Source organism: Schistocerca americana, chromosome 9, assembly GCF_021461395.2.
Source record: "Schistocerca americana isolate TAMUIC-IGC-003095 chromosome 9, iqSchAmer2.1, whole genome shotgun sequence".
NCBI lineage: Eukaryota > Metazoa > Arthropoda > Insecta > Orthoptera > Acrididae > Schistocerca > Schistocerca americana.
In genome coordinates, this window is record NC_060127.1 from 110,288,941 (window position 1) to 110,313,450 (window position 24,510).

General features: G+C 39.4%; 1 long non-coding RNA gene across 3 annotated transcripts in view; it reads left to right on the forward strand.

Moving 5' to 3' along the window:
* Positions 1-23,852, forward strand: part of LOC124551176 — a 45,544-nt gene extending 21,692 nt beyond the window's left edge. For all 3 annotated transcript variants that reach the window (XR_006967793.1, XR_006967791.1, XR_006967792.1), the window contains one exon: positions 23,777-23,852. This is a non-coding gene — a long non-coding RNA (uncharacterized LOC124551176). The remainder of the gene's footprint in view (positions 1-23,776) is intronic.
* The last annotated feature ends 658 nt before the right edge of the window (positions 23,853-24,510 follow it).

Here is a 24,510-nt window from a genome sequence, read left to right on the forward strand (position 1 = left end):
CAATCGATGGATTAAATCTTGCCATTTGTTTTACCTAAGACTGAGCTTATCTAGTAGTTCAACTTCATATCTCTACAAGTTGTTTACGCTCAAACAGTGGTAGGACAGGTCTGACTTTTGCTGTGACTCATTAACCCCGTAGTGCAACATTACTGCATTTGTTTGTATATTTTGTTGAAAACCAGCTGGACATTCCTACAATTCTTCATTGAATGACTGTTTGTCATAGATACATCATTTGCTAAAAGCTGAGCCTGCAACTAATACTATCTGCTAAGCAATTAATGTATTACATGAACAGTAATGATCCTATTACACATCCATGAGGATACCAGGTATGAAATTCAGTAACTGTAGATGCTTCTTTATCCATTCATGACATGTTATGACTGTCACATTCATGACTAGGTCTCCAAAAAAACATACTGAGTCAAAAACTTCTGAAAAGTGTCGTAATACCAAATCCAAGTTATATCCATAACTCTCACAAGGAAAGTAACCCAGCTGACATGGCTTAACCCATATAGAAATAGTTTTTAAGTCTGAAGAAGTGTCTTCTCTGCCACTCATCATTGTCATTTATCTGTGAAACTGTGCATTTGTGCACAATCAATGATCAAAGGTTAACAAATTTGAATACCGCAGGAGCAAAAGTCACAGAAGGTTCATAAGAATCATAAGTGATTTGGCAAAAAATATTAACACATGAAATATTTAGTATTATATTTCTCAAAATAGCACTTCCATTTTGGGCTATTTCAATCATCTCCTTGAATCTCCACAGTCACATTTCAGTTACTAATAGGGGAAGATTGTACAGAAACCCAGCAGCATCTATTTTGGGGAATATGAGTCTTCAAGTACTGCATGTTGTTTCAAGCAAATATTTAGCTTTTTCCATATGGTATCTAATTTATGAAATGTATGCTTCTGTAGTCATTGCTTCATTAACCTTTGAACATTGGTAGTGTTAAAATATTATGGTATATGGCTAAATAACCTTAATGGGTGGTAGACCATACTTATCTCCTTATTTTAAACTAATTTTTATTCAGTGTTAGTCATCCAAGCTACTGTGGTTCCATTGTAGGAGTATCACGTATTAAGAGTACAGGATAGGTTTCACATCACTCAGTGTTTAGGCAACCCAAACTCATTGCTGTAGAGAAGGTCACTTTGTCTCAAATAGGCCATTTGTAGTAATTCTGTGGATCAGTTCTGCTGTTTATTTGTTTATTTATTTATTCATTTATTACAATTGGTGTGAACTATGTTCAACAAATAATGGTTATTAGGAATTCACTTGTGGATTTTATGTAGGACCCAACAGGGATTAATCAATAAGTTTTCAAGACTGCAAATGTTTCATTTATAAAATTATCTCATCTATTATGTTGAGTTGGAATGTATTTTCCGGTCTTTGGAGAATGTTCGGGAGCTGTGGCCCTTTCAGTTTACCAACCACTGTGGCTCAGTGCTGACTGATTTGGTGTTCATCTGCACCCTAGTGTAGTATCACATGTTTGACATTATAGTGCAGTGGACAGTGCAGTTGAAATAATAAAGAATGTGAGTAAGAGTGTGACAGGAGAGTGGAAGGGCTAGTTGATTAAGCGGTTTATACTTAACAACCTTTATTAAAACAAGTAAATTAGAACTAAACTTAATCATGTCCATGGTTTCAATTAAAAAACACGTTGAAGGTAGTTTAGGAGCTATGGCTGCTTAAGAAAACAGGAAAAATAGCAGTTGTCCCCAACTACCAAAATTATAACAAAAACCTTTAAGAATTTGGCACAACAATACTGAAATTAAAAACTTACATTAAAACTGCCGTTGGCACCGATATAAAACAGAGAAACAATTTAACATTCAAATTTGATCAGTCATTTTACAGATATGCAAATTGAGAGATTGCCTTCACCACCTTATTCTACAGAAACTCTTCAGATATCCTCTTGAGTAGCTGGGAGTTACATTAGGATGCCTGTTGACATGGCCACATAGGTTGGTCCCATCACATTCGGCAAGACTTCCAAAATCATCCAGGGTAAAGCTTTTGCTCTATATCAGCAGCCCGGTTGCTTGTCCAGTGTCAGTGTCCCATCAGTTCAGCCACAGCAATCATTCTGTCTGCCAGTCAAGTACTCTCATGGCCAGATGTCGCTCCGTGTGGCCACTGCAAAATTAAAAACTTGCGCAGTGGGCAGCTGCAGAATGGTGCTTGTGTCCATCACAGCACATACTCCTGTCCCCAAAATGTCTAGATGAGGTAGAAGCTTCCTAGTGAGGGAACTCGAGAAGACAATATTAGTGCCACCACTGCACGGGGTACTACAGTTAAAATAAATTGCTAAAGGTCCTTTTCTTTAGTGTTGTTACATCTCCAATTAAGGATAAATTGGAAGATAGCATAAGTAGAGGTAGTGAAGATCTACCCACACCTTGCTTAAAAATACAGATTGTAATGTATATACATAATATACATAGGAGATGATGATTTGCTCACAGTTGCACCAGTTCATTGAACACTATTACTGAACATAGGTTATCAAAACAGTTGCTCCCCTTCTTTATACAGGCTTAAATTTATACAAATCACTTATTACGTTTTCTTACATCATTAGTATTGGGTTTAACTTGGGATAAATATACCCAAAAAAATTCAATTACAATGTGGGTTTTTGATGCGAAGGGTGACTGGAGTTGCAAACAGGAGCAGTTGTACCAGCACCTTCAATCTGGGCAACAACTTCATCATTATTTTATCTTTCGCTTTACTGACTGCCTGAAAGCTCTGCAGCCAGACTCTATCACCCTGTTTGAGGTGAGTAGGACATCTCCCCTTGTTATAATTCTGGGCTTCTTGCTCTTCAAATTAGCTCTTGTCCTCTTCCAGTAGTCTCAGATCTGCATTGTATCACTTTTCTCAGTTAACAGTGGGTTGATTTATCACAGATTTTCTAGTGGCATGTTGGGCTTACATGTGAACATAAGACTAGTGGGATCTGTTTCTGAGACTCATGTACCATCATGTTGATGGCAAAGCTAACCATTGAAGTGAATAGACCCACCAGGAAAGGTCTTCATATTGGTGTGCTATGTGGGCAGAACACAAATTGCGGTTGAATCATTCCTCAAATGATGGGTTAGGACAGTAAGGCATTGTAGCAGTATGTGCAGTCCCCCTATCGAAACAGGAACCCTGAAACAGTCTCGACTTGAATGGTGCAGCATTATCAGAGACTAAATATTGCAATTCCCCAAGGGTACCAAACAAGGACTTCAAGCAATTTATAGTGCCATGTGATATCACAGCTCAGAAATAACCAGCAAAAGCAGGTAAAGATATCCACACAAATTGGTATGAACCTATTCCCGACTTGCTACTGCAGAAGATTGTCTACATAATTTATGTATAATATGTGCGTGGGTGACGTCTCTATTTCAGAAGCTAGCAGTCACTCTGTGCCGTGTACTCATCATTTGGTTACTCATTGCACAGACTTTGCTAAACTGTACCCACCCCTTAATTCCCTTGTCTGTGATCTGCCATATAAAATTTTCCTGAATTTTCAGTTGTGTTTTAAATATTCCTAAATGGCTACTGACTAGCAACTCTCGGTAATATTTACATAGTGAAGATACTACTCCAGGACTGAGAGATGAAGCTATTTTGTCCTGTTTACTTCCCCTGACTGGACAGCTCAAAACATTTACAGTTAGACAGTAGGGCTTAACCTTTTCTCCTCCCTTTATCATCTCTTTAATTTCTTGTAACCTAACATTGGAATCCTGATGTTCTGCACTGTCTGTAAACAACCGCAGGAGATAGGTGAGGATAGCCACAAAGAAGTCTGCTTTGTGCTTACTGCCTCCTTGAAATGTCCACTCACTGTATGATTCAATATCCCCTTTCCCAAACATAAAATTATGTTTGTCAGCAACAGCTTTATACCCTCCACCTATATGACAGACACACTCTAAACTGGAGGTGGAGATCCGAATTGCTTCTCTTGCAATACACCCCGTCCACCTTGGTCGTCCCCGTACCCAATAAGGGCACGGTTATCACTTTCAACAACCAATGGATGGTGCTCCCGGGATGTACGGATTTTCTGCAAAGCAAACAATACAGCCAACCTTTCCAGTCTGTAAACTGAATATAAAATTTCTAATCTTGGAAAACAGAGAGAGGTGTACCCTATCAGTCTTCTCCTTGACTAGTGTTCTAATAAAAGAAGAGGTGCTACACCTGATATAGAAGCATCCAGGGTATAATCCACCCTGAGAAAACCCTGACCCTTCCCCCTCCTCTTCTCTTGACCTTTTGTCCTGCTAATTGATTTATGACACCTCCTGCAGATAATCCACCCTTCTGAGAAATCCCCACCCTTCCCCCTCCCCCTCCTCCACTCCTCTGTGGACCCCATTCAAATTTCCTTCCTTTCTTTCTCATTTAACTCAGTGGACTAGCAATCTGGGCAAAGTTAAGTGTGAATTTTTGGAAAAAATTAATCATGCCAATGAACCTTGCCATAGCCTTGGGACACTTAGGTGGCAAACAGTTGTGCACAGTCTTAAAGCAGCTTTGGTCAACAGTAATACCCTGGGGAGAAACTGTGCATGTGCCAAAAATGACATCTGTGATTGTGCAAACTTTACCTTAGTAGGTTTGACTGTGAGCCACTGACTTATTACACACTAAGGGTCTACTCACCTTAACATCACCCCTATTACTGGCCTCTAGTCAGTCAGAATTCTCGCTTTTCTTTTGCTGGATGCCTGGACAGTCTCATTTGAAATGGTCAGGACTCCCACATCTAAAATGTGTACATGGCATCCTGTTATGTATAAGGCAGCCCTTTCTGCCTCCTATAGGCACCTTTGAATCCTGTATCCCGGTCTCGGCCTTTAGATTAGATTAGATTAGATTAATTATTCGTTCCATAGACCCATAAAGGAGGGAATCATCCTGGGTGTGGGATATGTCAGATAAGCACATTACAAAAATGTAATTAGAAAAACTTGAGTGTAATTAATTTTAATGATCCTCAGTCAATAGACAGTAAAATTATGTACATTAATTAAATTAAACCTGTAAATATTAGAAGTTTAAATACTTACATCTGCTTTCATTAAATCCATAATTCCGACTTTTTCTAGTTTCTTGGCTATTACAACCAAGTATTGTCAAAAATTAAAGTATAATAAATTTTCATTAAAATGGTCTACTGCACTTGTTGAGAAACTCATGGATGGAATAGAAGTAGTTGGCCACCAAAAATTCTTTTAAATTATGTTTCAATTGTGCCTTGTCTGAAACTAAACTCTTAATGGTTGCTGGTAACTTATTAAAAATATGTCTTGCTGAATACTGGACTTCTTTCTGGGCAAGAGTAAGTGATTTTAAATCTTTATATGTATTGTTCTTATTCCTAGTATTGATACTGTGTACTAAGCAGTTAGTTGGAAAAAGAGATGTATTATTTACAACAAACTTCATTAAGGAATAAATATACTGAGAAGCTGTGGTTAATATGCTCAGTTCTTTGAATAGGTTTCGACATGATGTTATTGGATTTACGCTACTCATTACTCTTATTATACACTTCTGTACTCTAAAAATTTGTTCTCTGTTTGTGGAGTTACCCCAAAATATGATACCATATGACATAATGGAGTGAAAATAAGCAAAATATGCCAGTTTTTTTTATGTTTATGTCTCCTTTGTCTGATATCATTCACATTGCAAACACAGACTTGTTTAGGCACTTTAGCCGTTCGTTAGTATGTTTCTCCCAACTGAATTTATTATTATTACCGTCCACAAGAATCCCCAAACAGGATAACTAACAACGATACCTTCCATCTAAAACATGTAACAACAAATATGGCAAGAAAAGCAATAATGAGAATCTCTTCTGATGCAATAGGCAATGACAGTATCGGTATAACCATGATTAAGAATGTTGCCGATATCTTAGTACCTGTCTTAACTGACATATTTAATTTTTCCCTTGTGAACGGAATACACCCCACTGCATGGAAAAGAAGCTTAATTCGACCCATCCCTAAGATCGAAAACCCGCAACTGCCTGCTGTTTCCAAAGCACTTGAATATATTGTTCATGACCAAATCACTGAACACTTGCATGAATTCAGCCTATATGACAAATTTCAATCCGGTTTCCGTAAACATCAGAGCACAAACACTGCTCTAATTAAAGTAACTGATGACCTGAAATATGCCATCGACAATCGAAAGGCAACAATATTGATGCTACTGGACTTCAGCAAAGCTTTTGACACTGTTAACTTTGACATATTGCTCAGAAAAATGCAACAGCTTAATTTCTCTGATAGTGCAATGAGATGGTTTGAAAGCTACTTAAAAGACAGACAGCAATGTGTTGTCTGCGTAAATGAAAAATCTTCCTGGAAACATGTTTCCTCGGGAGTGCCACAAGGATCAGTCTTAGGACCACTTTTGTTTTCTTTATATGTCAACGATATTTCGTCATTTCTGTCTTCCTGTAAATATCATTTCTATGCCGACGACCTCCAGCTCTACCTAAGCGTCAGACCTGAAGATGTAAACACTGCAATCGCTCAGATGAATGATGATCTGTCTTCAGTAGTGACATGGGCGAAAAATCTGGGGCTTAAACTAAATGCAAAAAAGACGCAAGTAATCTTAATAGCCCATCAGAAAGTAATAAATTCAGATTTCCGCGAACGGCTACCTCCTATTCTGCTCGACGGTACTCCAATACCATATCAGAAAACAGTGAAGAACTTGGGTGTAACTTTGGATGAGCATCTCAACTGGGCGGAGATTACAGTCGCAGTGTGCCGAAAGACGTCTGCTTGTCTCTATGCTCTCAAAAAGTTTCGGAACATATTTCCACAGGACTTGAAATGCCAGCTCGTGCAAGCACTCGTTCTACCGAACCTCCACTATTGTGATGTGATTCAACAAGGCATGAGTAGTGAAAACAAAAGACGGCTAGAGCTAACCATGAATGCCTGTGTGCGTTACACCTGCAACATTCGCTGATATGATCATGTTAGTGCTTCATACTCTGAGCTAGGGTGGCTGCGGCCAGACAAATTGCGTGACTACAACACTCTATGTCTACTTCACTGACTCCTCATCGCGCAAGCACCCCAGTACCTTGCTTCAGAGATTAAAAACCTGTCATGCCATCATAATCGAAACACGAGGTCACTCTTATTTGGTATCCTAACTGTGCCCACTGACAAAACAAAAACTTTTGCAAACTCCTTCTCAGTTGCCGCTGTCCGCCTCTGGAACAAACTGCCCCTTACCTTGCGCAAAATCCAATCTCCTGCTGCTTTTAAGAAGAAGTTGAAGCATTTCCTACTATCATCCTCATAAAGTTCTCCACAAAATTAATGTACAAGGGCAATCCTCTCATCTGTCAAATAGCAAAGCTAGCATCTCCTATCTTGTTCCTGAGTTGCCTTCCTCTTCATCTATCTCTATTAGCCACGCAATCTTCTTTTCCTTTATATTTCCTTAATTATGTTTCATCATGTCTCTCTATTCTTCTCCTCCCTTCACCATCAGTCTCCCTCATACTCCCTGCTGCCAGCACTCCTATCTAAAATCTGTCTCTTCAATAATGTCTAATTATAACAGTACTTATGATCTAAGAATATACACTCTATATGTATGTATTTTTCCAGGTGTACCTTTCTAATTGTTTATTTCACTTTTTGTACTAGATGTAGTTTAACATGCCTACTAAAACATATGAATGTAAAATAAGTAGAATGCCTGGTTAGATGTAAGAGGGGGCCTGATGGCCCTAATCGTGCCATGTTAAATGAATCAATAAATAAAAATAAAAATAAATAAATATTTCCATGTCATCATATTTTATACACACACCAGAAGGAAATCTGTTGGAAGTTCTGAACTGCATATAGTGGGTCCTTTCAAAGTTTAGTGACAGTGAATTGGCTATGAACCACTTATTAATGTCAGTAAAAATTTGATTAGCTGCCCTTTCTAAATTTATATTTGATTTACTATTAATTGCAATGTTTGTATCATCTGCAAATAAGGCAAACTTGGCATCTGGTAATGTAATAGATGACAGGTCATTAATATACACAAGAAATAGTAGTGGACGTAGTATGGGACCTTGGGGAACACCACATGTAATTTCTTCCCGGTCAGTTGATGTCTGATTGCCTACTGCTGAAGTGTTACGTAATGACACCCTTTGTTTTGTATTAGTAAGATATGGCTGAAACCACTTTGCAGTACTACCAGTGACGCCATAATATTTTAGTTTACTTAAAAGAATGCTGTGATTCACACAGCCAAATGCCTTTGACTGGTCACTGAATATACCAGTTGCCTCTAATTTGTTGTCCAATGAATTAAGGACATTTTCACTCTAAGTGTAAATAGCTTTCGCAATATCAGAACCCTTAAGAAACCCAAACTGTGACTTTGACAGTATGTTATTTTCACTAAGATGCTTAAGTAGACGCTTGAACATAACATTTTCAAAGATTTTTGAAAAAGTTGGCAAAAGTGAGGTTGGTTGGTAATTTGACGGCATTTCTTTGTCCCCTTTCTTGTGGAGAGGTATAACTTCAGCATATTTAAGCCAGTCCGGGAATGTTCCTGTGACAAGCGATTGATTACACAAATAATCTAAGATATGACTAAGCTCACATGAACACTCTTTTATTAACTTTGTTGATATGTTATCATAACCACTAGAATGATTTGATTTCAAGGACTTTATGATGGATTCTATTTCTTTGGGTGAAGTAAGTGTCAATTCCATTTTACTGAGATTGCTTGTGTGCACTGGTCTCAGATAGTCCATTGCATTATTTACTGAACCTGACAACCCCATGCTATCAGTAACAGAGACAAAATACTTGTTTAAATAGTTTCCAACACAACATGGGTTCGTTACCAGGGTTTCATTTGTTTTTAGAGCTATTTGTTCCTCCTCATTTCTGGTCCTACCTGTCTATGACTTAACTATATCCCATATTGTTTTTATTTTATTGCTGGATGTATTTATCTTCTTCTGATAATGCAGGTGTTTAGATTTCTGGATAACCTTCTTCAGTATTTTAGAGTAGTTTTTGTAATGAGCTATAATGTTAGTATCAAAGGTGTCCCTATGTATCAGATGGAGTTTCCTTTTTGTCTCACATGATATCTTTCAGATTCATATCTGTGTAATGGATCGTGTACACACGTGTCTGCCTTGTAAATCCATGAATGAGTTGGCCTCTCCACAAACAACAACCAATGCATATCCTCTGGACTTACCCCTTCAACCTCTGCTTCACTCTGTGGTAAATATAATGCCTTTACTACGTGAATAATATCCCGCATGTACTGTGCTAACAGCTCACTGTTTTCTTATACCCACCAGTAGTCCCTTTGCACTAATTCCTGCAGTATCTACAGAGAAGGTATCAGTTTCTTACACAAATAGCCCCAAAATTCACTAAGGCTACACTGTGCTATTCTAGCTGTATTATCAGAACACATTAACTGCCCTGCGTGCTTTGGATATAGCAACTTATAAAAGTGTTGTCCTGTCAATCCACAGTTTTCACCTTGTTCCTGTAACTCATCTAGCGACCACAATAGGTGCTGAATCTGACCTAAAGTGTTGACTGACAATTTTCTACACTTGTAACAACCCAAGTGAAAAATTAGGTAAATTACCAAACAAATTAAGGCACCATCAGTCTGCTGTATTGTCTCGATATATACTGCAGAATAAGGGATGTGGCCGGAGTTACATGTGATAATCACTGATGGCCCTTGTCAAAGATAAAAACTTATTTATTGATTGTCATCTTGAAACTACCTGGCAGATTAAAACTATGTGCCGGACCGAGACTCGAATTCGGGACCTTTGCCTTTCGCGGGCAAGAAGCTCTACCAACTGAGCTACCCCAGCACGACTCACGCCCCGTCCTCACAGCTTTACTTCTGCCAGTACCTCGTCTCCTACCTTCCAAACTTTGCAGAAGCTCTCCTGCGAACCTTGCAGAACTAGCACTCCTGAAAGAAAGGATATTGCGGAGACAGTTGGTAGAGCACTTGCCCGTGAAAGGCAAAGGTCCCGAGTTTGAGTCTCGGTCTGGCACACAGTTTTAATCTGCCAGGCAGTTTCATATCAGCGCACACTCCACTGCAGGGTGAAAATCTCATTCTGGAAACATCCCTCAGGCTGTGGCTAAGCCGTGTCTCCGCAGTACCCTTTCTTTCAGGAAAGCTAGTTGTGCAAGGTTCGCAGGAGAGCTTCTGCAAAGTTTGGAAGGTAGGAGACGAGGTACTGGCAGAAGTAAAGCAGTGAGGACGGGGCGCGAGTCGTGCTGGGGTAGCTCAGTTGGTAGAGCTTCTTGCCCGCGAAAGGCAAAGGTCCCGAATTCGAGTCTCGGTCCAGCACACAGTTTTAATCTGTCAGGCAGTTTCAGAATGCACATTCTGCTGCAGAGTGAAAATCTCATTCTGGAATTGTCATTTTGTCAAAGACAAAAACTGTTTGGCGATTCTTCAGAGTTACTATCCAAATGTTGCTAAGTTTCATGGTCTCTACTTTCCTATTACAATTTTGCCTATGTTTATGTATTTCAATGGCTTCTCTCCATAACTGTGGATAATAGTTCATTGTTGTAGATAAAATTTTTTGTTTCAGAAAACTTCACTTTGTGACTTCCTGGCTGAAGAGCACGTCCTGTTAAAGCCAATTTGACTATTTTCTCTAATTTTCAAAGACTTTTGGGTTCCTTTATCCATGTATCCACACTTCTCTTAGTTGCTCCAATATAAACATGTACACAGAATTTTATACATGCCACATGCTAATAGAGGAGGGCGTTTATCCACAGACCAGAGTGCTTGACGTATTTTCTTTGTTGGTGTAAAAACCAGTCTGATGTCATGTTTCTGTAAAATCTTTTCGATCTGATCTATTACTTTTTTAATAAAAGGCAGAGAAACTGTATTTTTCCACCGTTGTTTTTTATGCTTGTCCTTCGACCTTCCATTATTTAGTCATAGAATTCAGGTTACTTCTTTCCCTGAGTAGTCATTTTTCTGGAAAGCATACTGTAGATGTTTTAATTTAGTGTACAGGTATTCCAGCGTGCAGATCCTTTTGGCTCTATTGGGTGCTGCCAGTTTTCACGTAAACCATGTGCCAAACAACACGTAGCCCGCTGTGTGGTCCATGGTGGTGTCAGTCTCTTGAGCATGTTGATATGAATGTCCACATTCATCTCATAAGAGCTTAGTACACACTGCTTCTATGCTTCACTTAAATTTTATCTTGCTTTCTCATTAGGTGCAGTGCATCAGTCCAAATGCCAGGATGATAGCAGACAGACGACTGTACATTGTGTTGGTACCTTTACTGCCTCCATATTTGCTATTAATATTAATAATTTATTCATCTAAGAATCATTTTACTCTGTTGATTTGCTGCCGTTCTGCTGCACCCCTTTTTTTCATAATCAAATCTCAGAAACTGTTACTAAAATAAATGGTGAGACATCATAATTGTTGTATTACTTGATCTTGGAGCACAGAACTTCTCCATGTCTGACATCTGCACCACGTGTCACATTGCAGTGAGGCAAACAGTTTCAGTTGGTCTGTATGTGGTTAGAGTGTATTTACCTATTTCTGTTTATTAACTTTGTCTCTAACTGTGAAAGAACTGTAAGTAAAAATACATAACAGATCAACATAAATACATAGTGATATTTCGTCAGTTGACTGCCTCATAACTAGAATAATTCTGTTGTTAGTCGCCGATCTTTCAAAGTGCCGCCGTGCAGTTACACGCGTCCTCTACATGCAACGCTGTCTGTCAGCCATGCAGCAGCCGCGCCACCTAAGCGGCCAGCGAGCCAGCGGTCGCTAGACTTGGACTCAGTGCTGATTTGACTGTTACAGTGTACACACGTTTTACTTTGTTTACTTGATCTGCGACTTACATGTATTGTGTCGTCCTACAAATATATTTGCTCAACTTGACGTTATAACAATTGGTGACTAAGTAGTGAATTTTTCTTTTTTTCATTGTTGACACACAGGTTTCCATGGCTACTTTAGAGCAACTATTGCAAGGTCTCATTGAACAGCAAATGCTGATCACATCTGCAATTCGTGATTTCGTCGCGGCGTCCAATGTGGGGCGTCTCTCGTCGTTGTCTCTACCTCCTTTTCCTCCTTATGGATAGACGGCGGAAGAATGGTCTGATTACGAAAAACATCTTCGACAGCACTTCTTTGCATTTCATGTCGTGGACGACCAAACATGTAAGTCTCTGTTCCTTTCATGGATTTCACCTCAAATGTATCGGTTGTTGTCGCAGTTGGCTCCTTTGAAAGATCCTGCGTCTTTGTCCTTTGCTGAAATGTGCTCACTTCTGTCCGTATATTTTCAAAAGCATACACATGTGGTAGATTCTCGTGCTGCCTTTTATCATTGTCAAAAACAACCGAATCAATCCTATCGTGCTTGGGCTGCTGAACTTCATGGCCTCAGTCGAAAGTGTCAATTTGTTACTGACGTTCACAGAGAATCCTACGCCGACTCCATGGTACGGGATGCTATTATCCGATCGGTGCCCGACAAAGAAGTTAGGCAACGTGCCCTTCAGTTGGCAAATCTGACTCTAGATGAAGTCCTATCCATTGCTCAGTCTTTTTAAATTTCTTGCGCCGCTGGAGCGCAAATAGAGGGATGGGATGACCTCGGGGAAGTGCAACCTTTGTGCGCTGTTGACGAAGCATGCGGCGTGTCCCCACCAGCTGATGTGGCTGCAGTATGCTCCCAAGCGCAGCTTCGGCCTAACCATAAACAAACCTCTAAGAAACTGAAGCAAAACCCACCGCAACTTCCTTCATGTCCGCAGTGTTTTACGAAACATTCATGGGAGGATTGTCCCCAACGTTGGGCCGTGTGTTACACATGCAAAAAGAAGGGTCATGTGTCATCCGTTTGCAATTCCGACCGCATACCTGACGTTCATGAACGTGACGCTGATTCTGCTTCTGTGTTGTCTGCAATGGTACTTCTTTCCTTTCAGGGAAGTCATTCCTCACTGTCCAAATCCTTGGTCGGGATGTTCACATGCAGGTGGATACTGGTTCTGCTGCCACTATCATCAATTCTCAGACTATCTTCAGTTGGGTTCTCCAGTCCTATCACCTGTCACTAGGCAATTACGAACGTACAATAAACAGAAGATTTCTCTCTTGGGACAATTTAATGCTGAGATATCTTACAAATCTGTCATTCGCGCTGTTCCCATTATTTGTGGTCGACCATAGTAATGCGTAGAATTTTTTTGGTTTCGATACCTTTCGCGTTTTTGGGTTCTCCATAGATGACTCTGTCAATGTCGTCTCTGATGCTATTCCTTATGCTCACTTGGATTCCTTGTCGACGACATTTTCGTCCCTTTTTTTCTCCTGGGTTAGGCCGTGCAAACGACTTTGAAACTCATATCATGCTCAAACCCACTGCTCGGTCTAAGTTTTTTCAGGCTTGGCCCATTCCTGTGGCCCTTTGTGATCGGGTCAAATGGGAGCTGGATCGTCTCACTGCTTCAGGGGTCTTGCTTTCTGTCACTTCCAGGGAGTGGTCCTCTGCTGTCATTGTTGTTGCTAAGCCCAATGGTGATATTCATCTCTGTGGCAATTTCAATGTCACTGTAAATGCTCAATGCCTCATCGACGCTTACCCTATGCCCCGACCAGAAGAATTGTTCACTAAACTTGCTGGAGGCCAGTATTGTTCTAAACTTGACCTGTCAGAAGCTTATCATCAACTTCCTCTTGACGCTGCTTCCCAGCAGTTCCTGGTCCTTAATAGGCCTTTCGCCCTCTATCAATACCAACGATTGCCATTCGTGGTTGGCAGCACCCCTGCTCTCTTTCAGCAATTCTTGGAACAATTATTGCTCCCTGTCCCTGGGTGTATAAATTACATGGACGACATTGTTGTCACTTGCTCCACCACTGAAGAACATCTTCAGAATCTCCGCACACTTTTTCATGTCTTACAGACTGCTGGTCTTAAGTGTAGTCTTTAGAAATCAAAATTTTTTTCAGGCATCTATCACGTACTTGGGATTTCAACTCTCTCGGGATAGTATTCGTCCGCTTCAGCAAACTGTCGCTGCAATCGACGCCCTTCCTTGCCATACATCTGTTAAGGAACTGCAGGCCTTCTTGGGGAAAATCGCATACTATTACAGGTTTTTACCGTCTGCAGCTTCGGTGACTCAGCCGTTGCATCGCCTGTTGCATAAAAACGTGCCCTTTCACTGGTCTGCGTCATGCGATGCGGCTTTCCAGAAATTGAAGAGTATCCTGAAACAGGCCCCATGTCTGGCTACTTATCGACCTGGCCAACATCTTGTTCTTGCCACGGACGCCTCTGAATATGGGGTTGGTGCAGTCCTTGCACAAGAGTTGACTGAAAATCGTGATTAACTTAAAAATTATGATGGCACATTTACTATGTATACCAAGCAGAAATTTGAGAGATTTTTCAAACACTATTTCTGAAATCCATTATGTATCATTTCTATTTTCAAATCCATCATATGTTTTACCAATAAGTGCAGATTATGTCTGGGAAATTTCAAAATTAAATGTCCTGCTACTGTGTCACATTTGCAGTTTGGGCTTCGATGACAGTGAGTGGTAGCATAAATTCTGGTAGACAATCTATTACTTTGGATATGAAGTATGTAAAATTTATTTTGCATTAGCTTGAGAAGGGAGAACCCTTGCATGTGTCAGTTTCTGTTTATATTTAGGAGTACTTCAACAGTTCAACCATAATTTTCCTGTCAGTAGTGGGTTGTCTGACCAGTCCGCATTTTTTGGGACACAGAATCTGATTTATCAGTTTCTGCTGCCTCCCGTTATACTGCTCTGCACATCCATAAATGGGCGAATAAAGCGTATATGAAAAGAAAAGAGAATCATTTTTATGTTTGGCCTGTCAATTTCTAGATCACACTCTAGTTTTGAAATTATAGAAATGAACTATTGTCATTGTTTTGCATTTGTTTTGAAGGAGTTTATTTTTTCTTCTGCAGTATTCTAGACATTGGACGTAACTGTTCCTTGTAGGGACTGTATGGAAAGTATTATTTTTTTTTTTGCCTTAGTCACACTTTGTTTCTTTTCTTACAACAACATGGCAGAGACTAAGCAAGAGTATTTTTTGCTGGAACACTCAGACAGCTACAGCTCGACTTTAAGCTAAGGTTGTTGTTGTTGTTGTTGTGGTCTTCAGTCCTGAGACTGGTTTGGTGCAGCTCTCCATGCTACTCTATCCTGTGCAAGCTTCTTCATCTCCCAGTAACTACTGCAACCTACATCCTTCTGAATCTGCTTAGTGTATTCATTTCTTGGTCTCGCTCTACGATTTTTACTCTCCACGCTGCCCTCCAATACTAAATTGGTGATCCTTCGATGTCTCAGAACATGTCCTACCAACCGATCCCTTCTTCTAGTCAAGTTGTGACACAAGCTCCTCTTCTCCCCAATTCTGTTCAATACCTTCTCATTAGTTATGTGATCTACCCATCTAATCTCCAGCATTCTTCTGTAGCACCACATTTCAAAAGCTTCTATTCTCTTCTTGTCCGAACTATTTATTGTCCATGTTTCACTTCCATACATGGCTACAGTCCACACAAATACTTTCAGAAACGACTTCCTGACACTTAAATCTATACTCGATGTTAACAAATTTCTCTTCTTCAGAAACGCTTTCCTTGCCGTTGCCAGTCTACATTTTATGTCCTATCTACTTCCACTATCATCAGTTATTTTGCTCCCCAAATAGCAAAACTCCTTTACTACTTTAACTGTCTCATTTCCTAATCTAATTCCCTCAACATCACCCGAATTAATTCGACTACATTCCATTATCCTTGTTTTGCTTTTGTTGATGTTCATCTTATATCCTCCTTTCAAGACACTGTCCACTCCGTTCAACTGCTCTTCCAAGTCCTTTGCTGTCTCTGATAGAATTACACTGTCATCGGTGAACCTTAAAGTTTTTATTTCTTCTCCATGGATTTTAATACCTACTCCGAATTTTTCTTTTGTTTCCTTTACTGTTTGCTCAATATACAGATTGAATAACATCGGGGAGAGGCTACAACCCTGTCTCACTCCCTTCCCAACGACTGCTTCCCTTTCATGCCCCTCGACTCTTATAACTGCCATCTGGTTTCTGTACAACTTGTAAATAGCTTTCGCTCCCTGTATTTTACCCCTGCCTCCTTTAGAATTTGAAAGAGAGTATTCCAGTCAACATTGTCAAAAGCTTTCTCTAAGTCTACAAATGCTGGAAATGTAGGTTTGCCTTTCCTTAATCTATTTTCTAAGATAAGTCGTAGGGTCAGTATTGCCTCACGTGTTCCAACATTTCTACGGAATCCAAACTGATCTTCCCCGATGTCGGCTTCTACCAGTTTTTCCATTCGTCTGTAAAGAATTCGCATTAGTACTTTGCAGCTGTGGCTTATTAAACTGATAGTTCGGTAATTTTCGCATCTGTTAACACCTGCTTTCTTTTAGATTAGAATTATATTCTTCTTGAAGTCTGAGGGTATTTCGCCTGTCTCATACATCTTGCTCATCAGATGGTAGAGTTTTGTCTGGACTGGCTCTCCCAAGGCCGTCAGTATTTCCAATGGAATGTTGTCTACTCCCGGGGCCTTGTTTCGACTCAGGTCTTTCAGTGTTCTGTCAGACTCTTCATGCAGTATTGTATCTCCCATTTCATCTTCATCTACATCCTCTTCAATTTCCATAATATTGTCCTCAAGTACATCGCCCTTCTACAGACCCACTATATACTCCTTCCGCCTTTCTGCTTTCCCTGCTTTGCTTAGAACTGGGTTTCCATCTGAGCTCTTCATATTCATACAAGTGGTTCTCTTTTCTCCAAAGGTCTCTTTAATTTTCCTGTAGGCAGTATCTATCTTACCCCTAGTGAGATAAGCCTCTACATCCTTACATTTGTCCTCTAGCCATCCCTGCATAGCCATTTTGCACTTCCTGTCGATCTCATTTTTGACATGTCTGTATTCCTTTTTGCCTGCTTCATTTACTGCATTTTTATATTTTCTCCTTTTGTCAATTAAGTTCAATATTTCTTCTGTTACCCAAGGAGTTCTACTTGCCCTCGTCTTTTTCCTACTTGATCCTCTGCTGCCTTCACTACTTCATCCCTCAGAGCTACCCATTCTTCTTCTACTGTACTTCTTTCCCCCATTCCTGTCAATTGTTCCCTTATGCTCTCCCTGAAACTCTGTACAACCTCTGGTTCTTTTAGTTTATCCAGGTCCCATCTTTTTAAATTCCCACCTTTTTGCAGTTTCTTCAGTTTTAATCTACAGTTCATAACCAATAGATTGTGGTCAGAGTCCACATCTGCCCCTGGAAATGTCTTACAATTTAAAACCTGGTTCCTAAATCTCTGTCTTACCATTATATAATCTATCTGATACCTTTTAGTATGTCCAGGGTTCTTCCATGTATACAACCTTTTTTCATGATTCTTGAACCAAGTATTAGCTATTATTAAGTTATGCTCTGCACAAAATTCTACCAGGCGGCTTCCTCTTTCATTTCTGTCCCGCAATCCATATTCACCTACTATGTTTCCTTCTCTCCCTTTTCCTACTCTCGAATTCCAGTCACCCATGACTATTAAATTTTCGTCTCCCTTCACTACCTGAATAATTTCTTTTATCTCATCATACATTTCTTCAATTTCTTCATCATCTGCAGAGCTAGTTGGCATATAAACTTGTACTACTGTAGTAGGCATGGGCTTCGTGTCTATCTTGGCCACAATAATGCGTTCACTATGCTGTTTGTACTCCATTTTTTTAAATTCATTATTTAACCTACTCCTGCATTACCCCTATTTGATTTTGTGTTTATAACCTTGTATTCACATGACCAAAAGTCTTGTTCCTCCTGCCACCGAACTTCACTAATTCCCACTATATCCAACTTTAAGGTAGAGTCGATTATATGGCTCTGGAAGAAACATTATACTAAAATTTAGTTTTTTTGGTGGGAATACCAAGTATACTAATTGCCGAGGGCACGAGATTATGTAGAGCCATCTCTGCATTTGTAATTTGGTGCACATTATAGATAAAACATTTTGATGGTGGTCATGACATGGCTTGTGCATGAATGCACACTTGGGAGTAACTCCTTTTCAATTTCTAAACAAATGGGAGTTTCTTGACAGTCGCAGTAGTGCACAGGACCTCTGAAGCATCAAGAAAGAGGTGAGTGTGTCACATTGAAACTAAGAGTTTATCTCGGTTTCAGTTGTAACTTGCCAGTAAATGTGATTGCTGTAGGGTTCTTCCTGGTGCACCTAGATCACATGCTTGCTCGTTTATTATGTGATATGTGTTGGCTTGAGATGGCAATACAACAGCAGCAGAAGGTGTTTTGTGTTCTTCATCTCAACAGATACAGTTTAGTGAACTATGGCATATGGTTCTCACATTGTGCCTTTGACTTCCAAAATCTCCTGATCCCACAGTATAATATTTATTTTTGTGGGTTTTTTAGTAAGACTCCAACTATGCACCTTTGCTTCCAATGACTTTGGATGAACTGCAACACTGCCTAGCAACAGCATTGAATGCTGTAACTCCAGACTTGCTTGCAAAACTATGGGACAAGTACGACTATTATCTTGATGTTTATCGTGCTTCTGGTGGAGGGTACATGGAATATTTGTAGTAGTAATGATAAGTTTCATAAATAAACATAATTTTATAAAGTATTCGGAGATTTTGTGCACACGCGTGTAGAAGACAAAACCTTGCAAAATTATAAATTGGTCTGAAAACAAAACTTTTGTAACCTAATGTAAGTTGAAATTCACCTTAAGTTTCCACCTTCATTCATGTAGAAGATATGATCTTGTGAAATCTGATGACTCTTTTGAAATGTTAACATATTTTTATTTTTCAGGAGTGATTTTGCGGCTATTATATGTCTGCACTTTATATCCTCTCATCTTCTTTTTTATCAGTTATTATGCTGCTCAAATTGTAAAAGTTATCTACTACTTTTTGCATCTTGGTCCTATTCTAATTCCCTCAGCATCAGCTGACTTAATTCAACTACACTCCATTATCCTTGTTTCACATCTGTTGATGTTCATCTTATAAAATCTTTTCTAGATGTTATCTTCTCTGGTAATTTAATCTTCCAAGCTCTTTGATATCTCTTACAAAATCGCAACATCATCAGCAAACTTTCATGTTTTTAGTTCTGGTCACTTAATTTTAATTTATTGAATTTATCTCTTGTTTTATCCAAAAATTAAATTTCTCGTTGGCTTCCTTTACTACTTGCTTAGTGTAAGATGGAATAACTTGGAGTATGGCGTACATCCCAGTCTCACTACATATTCAGTTGCTGGCCTCGTTTCATGTCTGGTTTTTGTTCAAGTTGTAAATATGATGTGACTTCCAGAATTTTATTCGTGATAAGTTCAGAATTCCAAAGAGTGTATTCAAGACAATATTGGCAAAAACTTTTACTTAACCTAAATGTGCCTTTCTTACCTCTACCTTCAAGGATAACTCACAGAGCCAGCGTTGCCTGTCATATTCGTACATTTCTCCAGAGCTCAAATTCATCCGCTCCAGTATAGTCTCCTACCAGTTGTTCCATTCTTGTGTGCATAGAATGTGTTACCATGAGTTACAGGTTTTATGTTTCAGTAACTCTCACACATGTTAGCAACTGCCAAAGTCAGCATTTAACATAATGTGCTCATCAAATGTAACATAAGATGACACAGTAATTTTTCTTAGCCCTGTCACAGATATCACCAAACTTAACATACAACTGGTAGACAAATATTATAAAACACAAAAACACAACACACTACCATGCCAAATACGGTGTAGGAAAACAGTTGCATTCAAAACAGCTTCCATTTGTCTCAGTATGGATAAATTGAGGTTCTGTAAGGTTTTTACAGGAATCTTATACCATTTTTTGTGCAACTAGTTTTGCAAATTCAGGCAGTGACAATGTAGAAGGATAGCGATCATGCACCCTTCAAGAAAGAGACCATAAAGGCTCAATAATATTGAGATCTGATGACCTTGGTGGCCTGGGGAGATGCAACAATTCATCTTTGTGTTGTCAAAATGAGTCCTGGACGATGTGAGCTCTGTGAACAAGGGCCCTGCTTTGTAACACAGCGTCACCACTGGGGAACATTGTACCACAATATGGACCTGGTCAGCCAAAATGATCACATAATCTGTGGCAGGAACACAACATTGCAGAGTAATCATGGGGCCCATGGAGTACTGTTTTATGGCTGCCCAAATCATCATCGAACCCCCTCCATGTTTCAGACTTTCGGCATAAACTTGACCAGAAATTGGAAACCTATGAAACAAGAGTCATCCAACTGGGTCAGAGAGGTTACTTCTTTCAAAGAGAGTAGCGGTGTCTGTTGGACAATCTGACTATGTACTTGGTTTGAAAAGGGTGGAAGCTTGCCTGCCATATAGTGGAGGCAGAATTATTTAAAAAGGATTATGTAATAATATGTCTTGAGAAAAAATTTTGAGGAAATGAGATGATTCAAAATGCAAGAATGAAAAAGCCAATTTTTAAGGTAATCCATTTTTTTAATTATTTGTGACTACCGTGTTTACTCAAATCGAAGCCCCACTTTTTTTCTGGTTTGTGTAATGCAAAAAACTACCTGCGGCTTAGAATCGAGTGCAAAGTAAGCGGAAGTTCTGAAAAATGTTCGTAGATGTCGCCACAACTAACTTCTGCCGTCGAATATATGTAACGCTACATAGGCATGCTTTGCAGGCACAAAGATAAATACTGGGGCCAAAACCTCTGCGGTAAAAAAAAAAAAAAAAAAGGTGGAAGAAGAGCTTTTTTCCTTCGCCCCGAGTTTTGACCACTGCATTTTCATACATTATCCATCGAAGTAAATAAAAATTCCGTATTGTTCATCTTCGAATGTTGCAGCGTTTCAATGTACTGTGAAAATCTGACTGGCAAGACTGTTAGGGATGTTTGTCAATATGGCCAACTCTACGTTCTGAATTTTTTCCTACCTGTGAGAAGAGATGGTTGCTAATAGGAGCTTTTATGAATTGTGAATCACATGCAGTATTCTCTTCACCATAAGAATAATACAAATATAAACATTTTGCCACATATTCTTTCGTGTTTGCTGCTATCTCATTTAAATTCTGTCTGCCTAATAAACTACGAAACTAGAGTGAGACAACAGCAAACGAGGAAGAATATACATATCATTTCATGTTTATATTCATATTATTCTTATGCGTAATAGTGATACAGTCAGAAATGAAGCACGGCAATTGACTAGATTTTTAAATCTAAGATGACTCTAATTTCTGTGCAGAATGTAATGTACTAAAGAGGCATCTGCAAAGATTTTCAAACGGAGAAAATGTTTCGCTAAACTCTCGTTCAGAACATCTTCTATCATACCCAGTCTATTATTTGGTTCTTGTTGATCATTATCAAAGAAAGCAGCAGTGTAAGTAACAACAAATAGCAGACATAAGCAGACATCTGCTTGTGTCTGTATATGTGTGGATGGATATGTGTGTGTGTGTGTGTGTGTGTGTGTGTGTGTGTGTGTGTGTGTGTGTGTGTGTGTGTGTGTGTGCGCGCGCGCGCGCGCACGAGCGCGCGCGCGCGCGCGAGTGTATACCCGTCCTTTTTTCCCCCTAAGGTAAGTCTTTCCGCTCCCAGGATTGGAATGACTCCTTACCCTCTCCCTTAAAACCCACATCCTTTCGTCTTTCCCTCTCCTTCCCTCTTTCCTGATGAGGCAACAGTTTGTTGCGAAAGCTTGAATTTTGTGTGTATGTTTGTGTTTGTTTGTGTGTCTATCAACCTGCCAGCGCTTTCGTTTGGTAAGTCACATCATCTTTGTTTTTAGATATATTAGTGTTATAAAGTTTTTTCTGAAAGTATTAGTCAAGAGTGCAATATTATATGGAGGTGAAACGTGGACAATAAACAGCATATATAAGAAGAGAACAGAAGCTTATTAAATGAGATATTACAGAAGACTGGTTAAGATTGGGTGGGTAGATAAAGTAAGTATTGTTGAGGTACTGCATAGATTCGGGGAGAGTAAAAGTTTGTTGTGTAGCTTGACTAGAAGAACATATTGGTTGCTAGGACGTGTCCAAAGGCATGAAGCAAAAGTTAATTTGTATGTGACATCTAAGAATTTTAGACAAATTCTGAGGTTTGACAGTGAGTTCAGATGGATGTAGGTATCAATAGATACACTGATTTACAGAGACATGCACAGCGTAGGCTAACATAGAGCTGCTGCTTCTTTATTATTTTATTTGTTTGTTTATTTCATGCAATTTTATGTTTTTGCTATGATTGTTCTCTCATAATAACCACACTACCTGAAAGCAAAGAATTATTTTGCCACTTTTGTTGTAGCAAGCCTAGAATTAATTCAGGCGGAGGTTGAGCCATTACAACAGTGCACATATAATATTAGTTTATTTCACTATAACTCTTTAATATAGAATACTTAGACTGAGAGAGGTGGTGCAGTGGTTAGCGCACTAGACTCGCATTAGGGAGGACGATGGTTCAAATCCGCGTCCAACCATCCTGATTTAGGTTTTTTGTGATTTCTGTAAATCACTCTAGGCGAATGCCAGGATGGTTCCTTTGAAAGGGCACGGCCGACTTCCTTCCTCATCCTTCCCTAATCCAATGAGACCTATGACCCCACTGTTTGGTCCCCTCTCCCATATCAACCAACCAACTTAGATGCATTAAGTGTTGACTTGAATGACAATATATGTTTACAGTTGGTGCAGAGTAAAAAAAGAACTGTTTATATGTGACTACTATACACTGATTAATGATACAGGCACAGCTGTAAGAAAACTGTGTTATTGTGGGGGACTTTGTGAAAAAGCCATCTAGATTGTTTAACATATTTCTTTACTTATAATGCTGTTTTGGCTGATGCCATGATATGGTCAAAACTTGAAAACTGTAAAACAATGTCCAGTATCCATTCTAGTAAAACATCTGTGTAAATGGGACGTTATTGAATGTGACATTGAAAATTGTTTTTCAGATTTCTAAGTTTTGACCTGACAAGAGCAGTTACCAAAATGAAATTAAAATAATGAAATATGATAAGCAATCGAAACGAGTTTAATCTCAAAACAGTTTTCCTTGACCATTAAACTGTGTCAGCATTGCCAGTTCCTAAATGTTGATACTACGTTCCAACTATTTATTAGACAGGCTACCCATTGTATGCCCAGTTTCCCTGTTGAGTGTCATGCTGAGTGATGGGGTGCACATTCACATTCTTTCTAGTGTGGGTATACTACCATTTGACATTCCATTGACGTCCAGGGGATTTGGTGATAATCCAACGTTAATGGCTTATCTTTAATGTGTTTGAACAGCTGTGTTATCTGACTGTATTGTACTTATGACACAGTATAAATTTTGTGCGTGATTCTTGTGTGGTATGATCACTTCCACAAACACATTTGTTAAAAGAAAACAAAAGGAAGTGAGCTAATCATTTCTTTGTGCTTTTGCTGGAAAGTTTGTTATTTCCTGTCCCTCAGCTTATGTAGCATTTTCTAACTGTTTCAGGAATCTTCACCTTCAGATGATATTCCATGGCCTAGCACTCAGGATAGTGGGAAAATGGAGGATGAGGATATGGAGGATGCAATGAGTGAGGGCGATAGTGAGGTGAGTTATGTTCCGTGTGACCTGTCCACTGCTGGTGTGTTGGTGGCAGCCATGCGAGACTAGTAAGGTCAAATTGCTGCCTGTGGAGTGTCAGATTTGCTTGTGAATGTTATGGACATAAGTGATTTGGTGGGGAGGAAAAGATGTTACAGCCATTGCTGTTTAGTTCTGATATTGATGTGTACAGAGTGTCTAGAAAGGACAACTTTTCTCACAGGAGGTAGTGCTGGGCATAACTATAAAAACAGTTCTGTTAACAGGTGTGCAAAAGCAGAAACTTGTGTAGATATGGGCCATCTCACTCCTGCTGAGAAAGCCAGTACTTAGTGGTGTAGGAAATCCTCCAGTTGACGTACAGTGCTCATTCTGTATTGATTGTGTTTGTCTCTGTACTTAATGCTGTTGTCAGACAATCCATTCTATATTAGTCAGTTTGATGTTATGCTGGCATCAGAACAGTATTACTGATCCTGAGAAGTGCGAACAAGATAAAGAGTGACATGGAATCCTATTGTTGCATGGCAGACATGATACCGTATGTACTCGAATCTAAGCCGCACTTTTTTTCTGGTTTTTACTATCCAAAAAACCCACCTACTTTGCACTCGATTCTAAGCCACAAATGAAATTCT